The sequence below is a fragment of the Giraffa tippelskirchi genome, chromosome 11, assembly GCF_054371585.1.
Source record: "Giraffa tippelskirchi isolate mGirTip1 chromosome 11, T2T-mGirTip1v1.2.pri, whole genome shotgun sequence".
Taxonomy (NCBI): domain Eukaryota; kingdom Metazoa; phylum Chordata; class Mammalia; order Artiodactyla; family Giraffidae; genus Giraffa; species Giraffa tippelskirchi.
The window spans coordinates 115,350,903-115,367,736 of record NC_137285.1 but is presented as its reverse complement, the minus strand read 5'-3'; the positions used below and the strand labels follow the sequence as shown (position 1 = coordinate 115,367,736).

The 16,834-nt window shown below is 42.9% G+C and overlaps 1 protein-coding gene across 2 annotated transcripts in view; it reads right to left on the bottom strand.

Annotated features, from left to right (window-relative positions):
• The window catches only part of GALNT18 (polypeptide N-acetylgalactosaminyltransferase 18), a 468,216-nt gene extending 459,144 nt beyond the window's left edge, over window positions 1–9,072 (bottom strand). Inside the window, exons 1-4 of one of the 2 annotated variants that reach the window (XM_081545252.1) lie at window positions 9,004–9,072; window positions 7,803–8,098; window positions 2,541–2,619; window positions 1,316–1,377 (exon numbers count right to left, since the gene is read on the bottom strand). The gene's annotated coding sequence lies outside the window, so the exon portion shown is untranslated. The remainder of the gene's footprint in view (window positions 1–1,315; window positions 1,378–2,540; window positions 2,620–7,802; window positions 8,099–9,003) is intronic. The other variant, XM_081545250.1, reaches the window with a different exon arrangement.
• Between the last annotated feature and the right edge of the window lie 7,762 nt (window positions 9,073–16,834).

Sequence of the window (16,834 nt, the reverse complement as noted above, 5' to 3'; positions counted from 1 at the left end):
CATGTCCATCGAGTCGGTGATGCCATCCAACCATCTCATCCTCTGTCGTCCCCTTCTCCTCCCGCCCCCAATCCTACCCAGCATTAGGGTCTTTTCCAATGAGTCAACCCTTCGCATGAGGTGGCCAAAGTATTGGAGTTTCAGCTTCAACATCAGACCTTCCAATGAACACCCAGGATTGATCTCTTTTAGGATGGATTGACTGGATCTCCTTGTAGTCCAAGGGACTCTCAAGAGTATTGTCCAACACCACAGTTCAAAAGCATCAATTCTACACTTATGGAAAGACAAGAGATAGACTGGGAGATTTAAGAGTATGAAAGCAAGCTTCAGGCTAGCGAAATATATTTGCAATATGATATATAACCTACAAAGAACTGCATCAATAATACATAGAGGATGTCTAAAAAACTGAGAAGAAGGCAGATAGTCAAATAGAAAAAGAGGTTTACAAATCACCCATAAACACATGAAAAAACTGTTCTTAAAAGCAATGCCAATTAAAGCCACAGTTAAAAATCAAGTTCCACCCAACAGAATGGCTAAAATTATAAAGAAAGCAACATCAAATGTTGTCAAGGAAATGGAACAACTAGAACTTTCAGATCCTATAGTAGGAAGTGCAAATTAGTACAACCACTATAGAAAATTGTTTGGCAGTATCTACAAAAGTTAACTGCATTTATAACCCATGATTTAACAACTTCATCAAAAGATAGAAACAAGATTTAAAAAAAAAGAAAAAGAAACAATTTAAATGCCAATAATAATATTAATAATAATGGTAATAGAATGGATAAATAAGTTGCAGTCTTTCATATAATGGAACATAGCAATGAAAATGAGTGAACTCTTGCTATATGCCGCATCACTGTTGAATCTCACAACAGAAAATTGAATGAAAGAAGCAAGGCATAAAGAATATTGGGTGATACTACTTATACAGTAATGGAGTTCAAAATAAGTTTACAATCTATGATGTTAAATTCAAAGTTGTATTTATTTTTAAGGAGACTGGAAATAATGACTAGAAGGTGGCATTGGGTGTCTTCAGGGATATTGCTAATGCTCTATTGCTTGATCTGATTAATGGTTACATGAGTGTGTTGCCTGCATGAAAATTCATAGAACTCATTTTCTTTTTAAATGTTACCTGTCAACAAAAATATTACTAAAAAGCTAAATTTAAGATGGTGATAATCAACAAATACTAACACAAAAGGGGCAGAAACTTTCAGATATAGATTGCCCCAGGAAGAATATCAGAAAATACAAACCATGCAGGGAATCAGATGCCTGGAAATAAGGAACTTACCAGAAATGAGGGTTAGGAACCAAGAGCAGGTGAAGCCAGGAAAGAAAGCCAAGATACCAGACCTGAAAAAGGTGAAAATAGAAGACCCTTGAATTACAGTGGCTGAAATATGAGATCAGAAGCTGAAATGTATTTAAGGATGGAGGAAGTGGTGCCCAGATGAGCATTAAAGATAAGCGTTAAGGAAAAATGAGATCATCTGAAACAGTGACTTGTTTAACTTTTTATCCCAATCATTTTTTCAGTCTTACAGTCTTGGTTCTCAAGTAACACAGATCACCTTGAAATCTCAGATTATAGAACTTCTATTTGACAATTCTAAAAGGATTTCAGTGGAGGAGGGGGAAGGGAGTTCTCACTATGTTATATACTAAATATTCAAAACCATCCCTTCTCCATCTCTCCTTGGTCTTTGAAAAACCAAGAATGTTTATAATACAATAATGAAATAAAAATAAAGTCATTCATCAAGAACCCTGTATTTATTTTCTTTATGTCTGAAGGTTGTTAAATCCTAATTATCGTGAACTATTTTCATACTGCTGAGCAGCCTCCACTTATGAAGTCAGTAATTAATATTCAATTTGCCTAGAGCTTTCAGATTTGCATGTTAATTATTGATTTCTTAATCACCAGGAAGGGTATTTGAGAGCTTTAGAGAACACTGACATTTCAGTAAATGTTACAGAGTGATCATCTCTGTAGATTGGGGTTTTTAAGAAAATATTTGCAGTCTTTTATTTTCAGATTTCCTCTACATCTGCAGCTCTGATTCTCTTCCTGAGGGATCTGCGTAGGCTTTGTACTGGTGACATTGATAGAATAATGAGTACAAATCTGGAAAAGAACAATGTTATCCTTTATGGTCTCAGCTTGGCCATCCTTCTACTAGCATCTTCTCTCTAGCAAGGGCAGATTTGGGTAAGTTATTTATAGCTAGTACCTTTTAAATTACCTACATGAATCCACTTTTAAAGCAACTTTATATAACATTTTAAATTGAGGGCATCATGCCTACACTTATTCCAATCCAAGAGAAAACCAGATGTTTGACCATGTGTACCACCATCATCACCTTCATATTCTACTCAGTCCTTTACCTGAAACATCTCTGCCCCATACTGAGCTCTAAGCCTGGCTTTGAAGTGGTCCAGCATAAGCTTGATCCAGCAGTCACTTTTAAATTGTTCACCCAGTGATTAATCCTGACCCTATTCTCACTTACCTGCTGTGGTAGATTATACTGATAGCTCCAGTTTTTCATCCTCCCTGAATCTGTTCCTTTTGTGATGTTTCAATCTCTCCTATGAAAGAGGCAAATAGTATTTTTGCAGCTACCCCCACTCTGCCCTCAACTTGGGTTCTGTCATGTGACTTGCTTTGTCAAAATGGACGTGAGTGGGCCTGAGTGGAACAAATGCTTGAAAAGTGCTTTTTCTGCTTTTGGTTAAGAGGCACCTTCTGGATCTTCTGAATCTCTGATGTGCCCTCAGCTGACTCCCACCTCCAACTCAAGAGTATAAAAAAATTCAAGTGCTCATCCCACTTGGGGCAGCAGGAACTCAGTAGGTAGGGTTGTCTACAGTCTCTGCCTGATACCCATATAGATGTCAAAAGGTCAAAAGAAACAGCCAAGTAAGAGAAGACAGGGGACTTCCTTGGAGATCCAGGGGCTGACTCCACGCTCCCAGTGCAAGGGGTCCGGGTTTAATCCCTGATCAGGGAACTAGATCCTACATGCTGCCATAAAAAGATCCCACATGCCTCAACTAAGAGTTTGCAAAAGAGTCTGCATGCCACAACTAAAGATACTACATGCTGCAATGCAGATCAAAGATCTGACATGCCACAACTAAGATCTGGCACACCCACATAAAATAAATAAAAATAAATGATTTTTAAAATTTTTTTTAAAAACATAAGAAAAGATAAAATGGAAAGATTCATGGTGTGGCAGGGGTATAGGATTCAGAGGGAGGCAAATTGAGACTGAGATTCACTGTGTATATGCAAGACCAGGCCAGAGAGATACCATCATGGCCATAGCTTGCTATTTCAACACACTCATGCCTCAACTGTGCTATCATACTCTCTCCCTCCTAATGCAGGCATGTTCATAAACCACTGCCTAACAACCTTGAGGAGTCTGGAAAGGATCTGCTTTCGTTCTCTCAACTGAATGTAAATCAGCACTCATGATTTTTTTGAGGTTTGCCACATTCATGTGTCTTAAGGATGCTTTGGTTATATAATTATAGGTACAAATATTGCTACACCATCACTCTCAGCTGTTATGAATCCTCTTTCTTTAACAGAACCACCCTGACATTTTGAGGGCTTCAATGATTAGAACCGAACATTTCTGATATTATTATATTATCAGTTCTACCTCAATATAATAAAAGATGGAAGCCAAGCCACCTCCAAATTCACAAGGTCCAACACATAAAAGGATAAAATATGATCCCTTTGCCCTTCCAAGCCAGCCTTTTAAAAGTAGTTGAGGTTCTTCCTTCTATTTCATCTCTCCCCAAATTAGTCCTTAAATTCTTGCCCACTTTTCCTAACTTGGATCTCGTGACTACTCCCAAGCTGGTCCAATAACCCTTCCTTAATTACACTCCATGATGCATCATGCATCTTTCTGTCACACCACTTTCAATTATTTTTAAACTCCCTGTTTATAATCCTCACTGGAATGTGAACTGCTACAAGAAGGGATTACGACTTTTTGTCCCTTCTCTATTCATTCATCTCTGAAACTCCAGGACCAGCCTAGCACAGGGCCTGGTATAAATTAGATTTTAGGAATATACAGTGATGGTCAAAGTGATGGGTCAGAAGTAACTGCAGTGTCTCTGATCATTGTCCAAAAATCTGGACCATGACTTTTGTTGGGAACATCCTTGGTACCACTGTAAGAATCTCCCAGTGATTTCCTGCTGTTGGCCTTTCCCCATTGCCCTGACCATGAACTAAACCTCCTATGTACTCACATGGCTCTAGCGTTGACTTGGACTAGCTCTACTGCTGGGATAAATACCAGTAACCTCAGATATGCAGATGACACCACCCTTATGGCAGAAAGCAAAGAGGAACTAAAGAGCCTCTTGATGAAAGTGAAAGAGGAGAGTGAAAAGGCTGGCTTAAAGCTCAACATTCAAAAAACTAAGATCATGGCATCCAGTCTCATCACTTCATGGCAAATAGATGGAAACAGTGATAGACTTTATTTTCTTTGGTTCCAAAATCACTGCAGATGGTGACTGCAGCCATGAAATTAAAAGACACTTGCTCCTTGGAAGAAAAGCTGTGACAAGCCTAGATAGCATATTAAAAAGCAGAGGCATCACTTTTCTGACAAAGGTCCATCTAGTCAAAGCTATGGTTTTTCCAATAGTCATGTATGGATGTAAGAGTTGGACCATAAATAAGGCTGAGCATCAGGGGATTGATGCTTTTGAACTGTGGTGTTGGAGAAGACTCTTGAGAGTCTCTTGGACAGCAAGGAGATCAAACCAGTCAATCCTAGAGGAAATCAACCCTGAATATTCATTGGAAGGACTGATGCTGAAGCTGAAACTCCAGTATTGTGGCCACCTGATGTGAAGAGCTGACTCATTGAAAAAGACCCTGATGCTGGGAAAGACTGAGGGCAGGAGGAGAAGAGGGCAACTGAGGATGAGATGGTGGGATGGCATCATCGACTCAATGGACATGAGTTTGAGTAGGCTCCAGGAGTTGGTGATGGACAGGGAAGCCTGGCATGTTGCAGTCCATGGGGTGGCAAAGAATAGGACATGACTGAGTGACTGAACAACAAAAACAAAGCTCGACTCAGTCGTTAGTCTCAAAACCTGAGAAAAAACATCTAGAGAAGAGGAAAGGGGAAGTATTTGTGTAAGAACAGCCTGAATACCGGTCAGAGACAAACTGTGGAAGAGTAAACATCCTCCATCTAAAAAATGATGTGCAAGCACTCTGTGCTGCCTCAGCTGTGAGGCAAGTGCAAGGTGCTGTCTGGTTCAAGGATAACCATTATTTCTGCTGTCTGGATCACTGGAGACAGGATCCATGACCCCAATGCATTTTTCCATCTTTGACGTATATTATTCTATGAATTTTTGATGTTTCAATCTGTGTGCTTTGGGGAGAATGACGGTGATTACAAAAGAGTACTTTCATTCTCTTGGGCGAGTGATAGATGGCTGGCTTCCAAGCATGTTCCCCCGCAGTGGGGAGACGCCAAGGGGGCATTATGCTCTCCCTGAGCTGCTCTTACATCCACCGCTTCTGAAAGACAGGCTAAATCCTTTCAAGACAGAAAACTGTGGGTTTGCCTCTTCCCCATTTCATCAATTATCCTTAGGCTGCTCTGTTTTGTACAGTTATGGAGTGGTTATTTGGGATTAAAGGAGCAATTGAATCTGTATCAAAAATAAGTTTGAGATTCTTCACCTCCCTGACAAATGTGTTATTACTGCCTTCACAAAGGAGCATTTACCTGTCTGTCAGAAATACACTTTGTTTTCATTTTGTGTGAAATTCTCTTTTACTTCCAAGAACACATCTGTGAAATAAAACGAAGGATTCTAACAGACATTTCCCGAGGAGAAGCACGAGCCTTCACCCTGCTTATGCAGGTCCTGGCCTCAGAGCAGCACCATTTGCTGATGAAATGCAGTCCTGGCCCCACGTGCTTTAAAAATAGAACCCTGTGGATTTCCTTCATTCCCAAGGTCCCCGCTGCTGCCCTCATTCACACACTATTTAAGAAATTCCTTTCCCGAATGTTCTCCCGAGTTTTTCCGGAAATAAGTGTTTGGCATTTAAAGAGGGGAAGCGGGGTAGCTCTGTGATGGCTGAGTTTCTACCTAATTAGGATCCTGGGACGTGGCTGCTCTCCTATTTCTGAAATGTGCTCAGCATTACCAGTGCATCTTCCTTTGGGTGAGTCATCCAGTTTCCAGGCTATCATCTCTCATGCTTCATGAAAACCTTTAAAGTGTGTTGTCAAGAACCAGCTCAAATGTTAGTGGTAATACCTACCTAGAGTTTTCCATTTCCAGACTGCTTTCACATCTACTACCCCTTTTGAACCATTTAACGATCTCAGGAGGTGATGTTTTCCCACTTTCCAGATCAGAAAATGAAGGCTTGGGGAGGATAGGGGTCTTGCCAAAATCAACAACACTACAGATGGACTAACCCAGCTCTCGTGAGTCAATAGCCTGGACTTCTTCCACTGCCAAAGTAAAACCATTACTAATCAGAAGTTATGGGAGTGGGGCCTGGACCCAGGTGTGTTGGGCATGCCCACAGTTTCCTGAGGGATTCTAACATGCAGACAGGGCTGAGGGCAGCTGCATTCTCCCATCCATCCCTTGTCTAGACTTGGTCCTGGGCTCAGGATTTACGATGGAAGTAATGACTTTTGATATAGGAAGAGGCTAGTGCTTTGTGTATGTGAGTGGGAGGCTGTGTTGGGGGAAAGGATAAGAGGAGGGGGTCTAATCTGCATGCATACCATAGGAACTCTGAGCAGTCAGAGATAATGGGGTCCCTCTTCCTTAAGTATCTTATCCTTACCAAGAGAAACACTGAAGAGGTTTGGAGAAAGGTGGTCAGACTAGCCACAAATTTAAGACTGTCTTTGCATTTTGTACATTGATCTTATCTCAGAGTTTCTCAACCTCTGCACCATTGACATTTGAGGCCAGATAAGTCTATTGTGGCTTCCCAGGTGACCAGCTGCTGCTGCTAAGTCGCTTCAGTCGTGTTCGACTCTGTGCGACCCCATAGATGGCAGCCCACCAGGCTCCCCCGTCACTGGGATTCTCCAGGTAAGAATACTGGAGTGGGCTGCCATTTCCTTCTCCAGTGCGTGAAAGGGAAAAGTGAAAGTGAAGTCACTCAGTCGTGTCCGACTCTTAGCGACCCCATGGACTGTAGCCTACCAGGCTCCTCCATCCATGGGATTTTCCAGACAAGAGTACTGGAGTAGGGTGCCATTGCCTTCTCCACCCAGGTGACCTAGTGGTAAAGAAACTGCCTGAGATGCAGGAGATTCGGGTTCAGTCCCTGGGTCAGGAAGATCCCCTGGAGATGGAAATGGCAACCCACTCTAGTATTCTTGCCTGGGAAATCTCATGGGCAGAGGAGCTTGGTGGGCTACAGTCCATGGGGTTGCAAAAGAGTCAAAGATGACTCAGCAACCAAACAGCAATAGCAAGTCTTTATTGTGCCTGCTGTCTTGTGTGTTTTAGAAAGTTTGGCGGCATCCCTAGCTTCAACCCATTAATGCCAGAAGCATCCCCCACTTCCCAGTTGTGACAGCCAAAAATGTCTCCAGATATTCCTAAATGTCTCCAAGGGAAAAAAATCATCCTTCCCTGTTGACAACTACTGCCTTATTTCATCGTGTTAAATGTACACATATCTGTCTCCCTTCAACTGTGGGCTACTTGAAGGCAGGGGCTGTACTCACCTCTCTCATCCCCCAACCTGGCAGCACACAGTAGAGACCTTTCAATTCACAGCAGCCACTGAAACTGAACTATTGTTCCCAGGGTTTGTACTTCACAGTCCTGGTCCCTTGGCGGTAGTTCATTGAGAAAAGACGACTCCTAATTCAAACTCAGCCAGTCAGATTCTCTCTCTTGTTGGAACTGAGACTGATGGACTCTATGTCAGCATCAGGGCTCATTTTTTACATAGATGAGTTGGGAGCTGGGAGCAGCCTCTTGCATTATTACATGAACTGAGACACAGAGAAAGCCAATCCTACAAGAAATTAGAATTAAACACATTCAAGCAGAGACTAGGGAATAGATGAAGCACTTCTGGGTCCATGATGGTTTTGCTGACAGTGCCTGATGTTTTTTACAGTCCCTTCCCAAAGCCTGGCTGCCTTCCTGTCCTTGGGTTCTATGAAACATCCCTCCATCTTTATGACTAACTGCTTTTTTGTAAGTAAAATAAAAATAACTTGACTTGGATTTTGAAACTTGCAATCAAAGAAACCTTACTAATACATGGAATTTGGTACTGGGTAGGTAGTCAACAAATTTTGTTTAATTAATTGATGAATTAACTAATGGGCCAGCAGCCAAAAATAAGAAGTAGTAAGAGCAGCAGAGGCTTTCTCAGTAGCAGCAGCACCACTAGCTACCTGAGTCCACTGGGATGGAGAAATGGCTCATCTCCCTAGATGGTGCCTGGCCCTGCCTGGAAGCAGAGGCAGATGTAGAAACTGGGAGAGGAGTTCCATGGTAGAGCGAGATGTGGGATAATAAAACTTGATAGGGTGTGGACAAGAACTCAGTCCTCTGGGATTCTAATTTGAACCATCTTTGAGTCTTCCCAAGCTGGGCCCACCCTGGGATAACAAAGAACTGGCCTACAAAGAATCTAATCATTCATTCAGGCAAGCTGCTGCTCCTGAAGCATTTCAAGGGAACTCCCATTTTTTCAGTCATCCAGAGCACAATGCAATTTTGTTCCCAGATCCCTGAGAGTCTCTTAGGATGAGCTGAGATTTCTTCGGGATGTGGGTCTGCTGCAGACTGGGATCAAGGAAAGTTCTCTTATGGGCACACCAAGATAGTATGCAGTTCTAAAAGGCTAAGGGCAGTCAGTGAGGGAAGAAAACTGAGGTCCTATGTGACACTGAAGGCAAGCAAACACACCCCTGCATGAAGTTAGGCCGGAGAGACACAGAAGATCCCTGTCCTGCTGAAAGACCGGCAGATGAATCTGAGTGGTGTGACTGATTCCAGCTGTAACCAGCAAGGCTCCACATTATTAAGTAACAGAAGCTACTGACTGTGTCATCAAATAAGTGAAGTCAAAACCACAATGGCTAACATAGAAAAAGGTACTTAACATTACTATTCATTAGGGAAATAAAATTCAAAACCACAGAGAGATCCCGCTTCACATCCATTTGGATAACTACCATCAAAAAAATAGAAAATAACAAGTGTTGATGATGTGGGGAAATTGAAACTCTTGTTCATTGTTAGTGGGAATGTAAAATGGTTCAGCCACTATGGAAAACAGCATGGCAGTTCCTCAAAACTTAAAAATAGAATTCAGTATGATCCAGCAATTTCACTACATGGTATATACGCAAAAGAACTAAAAGCAGAGTCTCAAAAAGATATGTGTACACCCATATTCATAGCAGCATTATTCACAATGTCCAAAATGTGGAAACAACCTAAAATGCCTATTGGCAGATGAACTAATAAACAAATATGACAGAGCAGCAATGGAGACACAGACATTGAGAACAGACTTATGGACACAGCTGGTGAGGGTTGGGGGAGAAGGAGAGGGTGAGATGTATGGAGAGAATAACATGGAAACATACATTACCTGTGTAAAATCAATAGCCAATGGGAATTTGACTCAGGGAACTCAAATAATCTAGAGGGGTGTGATGGCGGGGAGAACTGTTTATAAAGGCTGTAGTTTCTGTTTTGCAAGATGAAAAGAGTTCTGGAGATTGGTTGTACAATAATGGGAATATACTTAACACCACCAAACTGTACACTTAAAATGGTTAAGTGGTAAATTTTACGTAATTTTATCACAGCTTCCAAAAGAACAACCACAGTGGCCAAGGGTGTCACCAACACGCCAATGCTGGAGAAAGTAGAGAACTGACATCTGCTCACTGAACAGATAGCTCTTTGTGAAAGGCTCAAAGCATACGGCAAACAATTGCCAGTTCAGAGTTCCAGGAGAGGGACTTCTCTGCCTGGGTAGTTTCTCTCGGACAATGTTTTTCCTGTAAAATCTCCAAGGCAATTGTGCAGCATGTTTCTGAGTCCATGCTTGTTGATCTATTGTAGCAACTGAGGCTATCTTGGGAAGCCATGACTCAAAGGCAACCCCAGAGGGTATGTAATCCTCTGTTAGTCTTGTAGGCGTAGGCTATCTCTATCAACAGAGGATCCTAGGAGTTGGGGGGGGTCACGGAGACAGACAGACAAGAGAACTTTGACAATAAAAGTGTGGACACCACTGAGATCCCAGGGTATCGAGGGAGATGCTACCATTTCTGTACATTGAGGAGATAAATTTTGGTTGTCTAAAAAAGAGATAAATTTTGGTTGTGAAAGCAACCTTTGGTGGCTTAAAAGAGTAACCCACAGGAAAGTGGATAGCAAGGAAGAAAATACCTCCTTAATAGGGACTACCACCCAGAACCAGTGATGGCTGAAAGCCAGTGGAATACACAATCACCCACAGCCCCACTGCAAGTTGGGCAGGAGGATCCCTCCAGGAATTCCTCCTCTGCTCATTCTTCCTGGAACACCCCCATAAAGTGAGTCACTCCTTCCTGGGGACCCCAGCACTTCCAAATTCAATAGCATCTGGCTTGTTCCCCAGGAGGGCCTCCCATACACAGACACAAGTTCTACACATGTTTGCTGCATAAATGAAACACCAAGGAACACAGGTCCTCACAGTGAGGGACACATGTTGAGGGTGTGGGAGCCTCAGCTCCCACAAAGGGAATTACTCCAGCTGATCACAGTGAAAGCCTGAGGGCCCACAATGCAATTTTGAAATAAGCATCTCTAGTGTGGCAAGTGATGCAGTGGTAAAGAATCTGCTTGCTAATGCAGGAGACTTATTGCAAGAGATGCAGGTTTAATCCCTGGATTGGGAAGATCCCCTGGAGTAGGAAATGGCAACCCACTCCGGTATTCTTGCCTGGAAAATCCCGTGGACAGAGGAGCCTGGTGGGCTATAGTCCATGGGCTCACAGAGTTGGACAGGACTGAGCACACACAGGTGAAGTAATCTATACAATGTGGCATCTTCACCCCAGCATTGAAGCTAAGGAAACCAACCATTGAGCCAAGCATGGCACAGGAACCCCCCAGCTTCCAAAAGAACTATGTCCCCAGCCTTTCTGTCTCCATTATGTAATACTCTCCACAATATAAACTGAGTGAGTGTGTGGCAGATACTGTGCTTGATGCTAGGAAACCAAGGGCGAAAAGGAGAGAAGGTCCTTACGTCACAGAGCTTATACTGCTAGGTGGGGTGTATTTTCCCAGGGAAAGGTAACTGAATAGGGGACAGAGATGCCCAACATCATCACACAGAGTGTTGACAGTCCCCTTCAGGTTTCTGATTAATAAAACTGAACCTGAGCACGGTGCCCTATTATTAAGAGGGTTAGACCAGTGTCATTTCCACACATTGAGGGTTCCTGGTAACAAAGACTCCACATCCCTTCCCAAGGGCCTGTCTTCTCAATATAGCATCCTAGGAGCCTACCCCAGGGAGAAAAGTTGAGTCTCCCATCCTTGTCCACAAAGAAGCTGGTCTTCTTAGAATAACGATCACAATAACTCAAAGCAATGTTAATGTCACATTAACTCAAAGCAATGACTTTTAGAGTCAGACAGCTTGAGTCCCCCACTTAGTGGCTCTGTGAAGTTGATCCCCCCTGTGACTCAGTTTCCCCATATGTAAAATGAAGACAATAATAGTAACCTACCAGAATTTCTAAGTACACTGAAAGAGGGCATGTATTTAAAGCCCTTGCATCAAGCCCACCGTACAAGACTCGCAGCAAATTCCAGGTTGCCCCCCTCCTCGGGGCCAACTCTCCCTCCTCTCACCCCGTCTTGTACCCCATATGGTCCTTGAGAGCACCCTACTCGGGCTTCAGTCCCCTGCCAGGATAGTAGTCGCTTCACCTGAACTAAAACTTCCCCAGTTTCTGTCTACAGATAACTATCAGGATTCACGGTATCCTTGGGGCCACAGATCTGTGAGTCCCCATTACTTACCAGTAGACCCCACACATAAAGAGGAATCTCCCAGAGGAGGATGCAGGTAGTGTGGAACTCTGATAAAAGAAAATTGGGGCTAAGGAGACCTTCAGAATCTTTCAGGAAGGGAGATGCCCACCCCATGAGCACAACAGGACAACTCTTTAGCAATGAAGCCACAACTCAAAAGCCTTCCACTGCCAGGCCAAAATGATCAGTTTCCCCTGAATTCCCTCTCTCTCATCCTCCTTCTTCCAAGACAGCACTTGAGAGTGGATGAGCTGCCTGTTTGTACAGTAGTGCCTCCCAGTTTTATTGCAAATTAAACATGCACACATTATAAACAAACAATAGATGTCTCTAGAGCAAATATACAGCTTTCAGACCCCTCATAAATTCTTCAAGAGGAGCTCCTTGCAGTTTATAGCCTCAATACAATTTTGAGTGAGTTACAGCCCTAGGAGGAATGTCAGGAAGGAGACTGTTCACTTAGAAGAACTGAGACTAAGATTGTCCAGTCTCCCGTCTTGCTGCAAACTTATTCAGGGTTACAGTGTGGTGAAGTTCCAGTCCCACCCTGGCCCACACTCACCTCCCCATGTGTTTTGATTTCTTATAAGATTCTCCTTCTCTAGTAAGCTCAGAATTCACCTCTGCTCACCAAATACCAGAATTCTGGGAAAACTGTATCCACTCAATTACCTTACTGCTTTAAAGTCTCATGTTGGGAGACCAAGGCCCAGGGAGATTAAGAAATTGACCAAAAAGCAGCAGAGCCAACACCAGAACACAGATCTTCTGACTTCCAGCTCAGTCTTCTTCCTAACCCACTGTGGGTCTAGGAATCTGACTTAAAAGAAGGGACTTGGAATACTCAAAATTCTGGATGATCCTGTGCTGTAAAGGGTAGGGAATCAGGAACTTCCCCGGTGGTCCAGTGGTTAAGAATCTGCCTTCCAATGCAGGAGACACAGGTTTGATTCCTGGCTGGGGAACTAAGATCCCACTTGCCATAGGGCAACAAAGCCCATGCACTGCAACTGCTGAGCCTGCACTCTGGAACCCATGTGCCACAACTACTCTGCACGCACACCACAACCACAGGTAGAGAGTCAGTGAGCCACAAGGAAAATCCTGTGTGCTGCAACTAGGACCTGACACAGCCAAATAAGTAAATTAAACTAATTTTTTTAAAAAAGGAAAAAGCAGGAGGAAGCAGGATGAGATCAATATAGCCAGATATTCATTCCTGGGGGAGGATAAAGGAGATACATGCAGGATCAGTCACAAGTAGGGAGATGAACAGGAAGCACTGAATCCGCACAGTGGACACACAGAGCATCCTTCACTTCCACTGAATGGGTTTCTACTTCACACTGACAATTTGCTCTGCGTCATACAGCAAGTCAACAGAAGTACCACTCAAGCGGGTGCTAAGTGAGCTCAAGTGGGTGATTTCCATCTCAGGACACTCTGGGAGATTGCCCATCTCACACAGAGGAATGGGACAATCTCAAGGTCTCCTGTAAGCTACATGTGACCCTGGCAGGGGCAGTCTCCAACAGAAGTAGACATTTGGATATTATCTCTTGCCCTACCATGTTCAGATGAGGAAACTGAGATTGAGAGAGGCCAACTTGCTAAAAATGGCACAGGTGGGAACAGGGAAACTCCTTACTTAACGCTGGCCTTCAGATTCTCATTCCAGTGTTCCTCCACTCCATCAATCCTCCCCCTAAACTACCCCCACGGCCTTCCCGCATGCCTAAGTTACTTGTTATAGGTGATGATGCTTTTTTAGTTAATTCAACTTTACTTTTTGAGGATGTTGTCAGGGTCACGATACCCCTTGAAATCACTGCCAAAACTCCAGAAGATGTCTCTCTCTAAACTTCGTGTGCATAGCGTCTGTGGAAGGGTGACAGATAGTGGTGGAGAGCAAAGGTCAAGGTGAGCGAGGGACTTTCCGTGCATTGTGGTTACCTAGCCCTTCCCCCGCTTCTTGTGGGAGACAAGCAGCACCAAGAGGTAGTTCCTTTCTGTCTCCTCATTCTCTCTCTGGGTGTCGCTGTTTGACCCTAGACACTTAGGACTATCTTTCCATAAGGAAATAATCTGTAACCCTGAAAAAAGCAAAAAGAAAGAAAGGGTTCTAAATGACCAAGAGTCAAGAAAATCATGTTGCATTATTAGCTAGGATAACATGTAGCTATTATAAGTGGCATTTGTCACATTTATAAAGTTCATACATGGGAAAATATAGTCTGCAATGTCTTCAGTAGAGAATGCAGCAACCACTTGAGAGCTAGAACCTGAGAACTTTGAGCAGGGAAAAGCCTTGATTGGAAGTGTAACTAGGGGGCTTCACTAGTGGCTCAGTGGTAAAGAATCTGCCTGCCAGTGCAGGAGACCTAGTTTGGATCCCTGATCCAGAAGGATTCCACATGTCATGGGGCTACTAAGCCTGTGTGCCACAACTATTCAGTCTGTGCGTTAGAGCCCATGAGCCATAACTATGGAGCCTGTGAGCCCTAGAGTCCGTGTTTTGCAACAAGAAAAGCCAGGAGAAGCTTCTCATCACAATGGGAAGCCCACACACCACAGCTAGAGAGTGGCCCCCCACTTGCCACTAGAGAAAAGCCCATGCAGCAACAAAGACCCAGCACAGCCAAAAATGAATACATAAAATTATTTTTAAAAAAGAAGTGTAACTAAATATTAACCATGGATTGTCTGAGTAGTAAGACTATAAGAAATTGTCATGACTTATAAATCATGACTTCCGTCATGACTGAATGCTTGTATCACCCCTTGCCCTGCCCTCTTCAAATTTATATGTTGAGATCCTCATGTGATGCTAGTAAGAGATGGAGCCTTTGGGAAGTGATTGGGTCATGAGAGTGGAGGCTTCAGGAAGGGGACTGGTGCCCTTACAAAACAGACTCCAGAGTTTTCTCATCCCTTCCTTTAAGCTAGGACACAGCAAGAAGATGAACAAGAAAGCAGGCTCTTTCCGGGCTTATCCACCAAATCAGTGGATGCCCTGATCTCAGACTTTTCTGACTCCAGAACTGTGAGAAATAAATGTCATTTGAGCCCCTCAGTTTACACTGTCTCTGTTATAGCAGCCCAGTCATATTTTTCTCTACTTTCTGTTTCTCCAGTTTTCAACTTGTTATAATGAACGTGAGTTTCATAACAGAAAAGAGTAAACTTTATTTTTCAAAACGGTCTATTCAAATGGTGCCAAAATTTTAGAGAAAACAGAATATAGTGATTAAGACTTGGGCTCAGATAGACTTGTCTGACTCCCTGGGTTAATTGTTCCTTGTTTATCCCTCTGTGCCTCTGTTTTCTCTTTTGTACAGCTTGGATAAAAAGAATGCCTGCCTCACCTTGTCATCATGAAAAAATTAAGTGGGATGAAATATAAAAAGCACCTTCCCCAACACCTGGCACATAATAGACGCTTCATAAATGTGTATCAACTATTACGGTTGTCAGTGTTGCTACTATGCCAAGCCCAGTGTGGTCAAGAGCACACAAAGGGTCAAGAGTATCCTGGGTTCCCCCTCTGAGTGGACTAGACCCCAAGGATATCAAGTGAAGAAGCAGTGCTAGAATGAGCTTTGAGCATTTCAATTTCTAAACAGCTACCAGCTGGTCTGCAATGAGAAAAGGTTCCTGTGCAAAGGACATTCGGTCAGTTAGCAGAGTCACCATTCTGCTTCACTGTGAGTTTCCTGACTTTAGACCTTCTCAAGACCAAACTAGACTTTCTGGGAGGTTTAGCTGTATGCAAATTTTCCCAAGGAGGAAGACCCCCAGGTTGTTTTCCAGATGGTTATGTGGTTTTTTTTTATTGCAACCAAAATTTTTACATTATAAGGACTGTTCTTGAAGTCAAAAGAATTCACCAATAAATGATGAGAGATTGGACAGGATAACAATAGAATTCCAAACAGCAATTTCTTTTCTCTGAAGAACATGACTATTTTGTTTCCAAACATTTCTCTGAGTTTCTTGGCATTGAGGATATGTAACTGGGAAAATATCAGTCATTTTTTTTCCCAAAGTGACAGATTTTATTAAAATAAATGAATAAATTCCCATTATTCAGGTCCTGAAAATCCTATCTGAGCAGATTCTAGACCATCACCTCTCTGGTCTGAAGACTATCTTGTTCGTTTACAGACAGTCTTGGATTATCAGAAGCACAGAAGGTCCTCCATGGAGGCAGATCCTCCTTGCTGCTTACAGACCTTAAGTATAAAACTAATATCACAGTGAAGATAAAAATCAGAGTGTTTATACCAATAAAACACCTGAGCAATGCCTGTGGGGACCTGCGGAACTGAAAGTTACTGTTCGCAAGATATGTTGATAACATGCTGTTGATTTAAAATAACCCTTAGTCCACTGAGCCCAGTGTTCTTTGCCATTTTTTAAGCTTAATGGTGAGAGGATCCTCCAAATGAGCTTGCCTTCCTTCAGAGGTATCCAATCAGTGATGTGCCAACCCATCATTAAGCTGATCTGTCCCCATGGGGAACCTGAAGGAGCAAAGACCGAAGAGCGAGGACTGCACATGTCACCTCCTCGTCTTGTTTTCAGGTGCAGCGTCTCTGGATACATACCTTCCACTCTTTCACCCATTTCCAGTGCTGATGGAATAAATATTTATGAAGAAAGGAATCCACTTTATGGAGTGCAGTTTTAA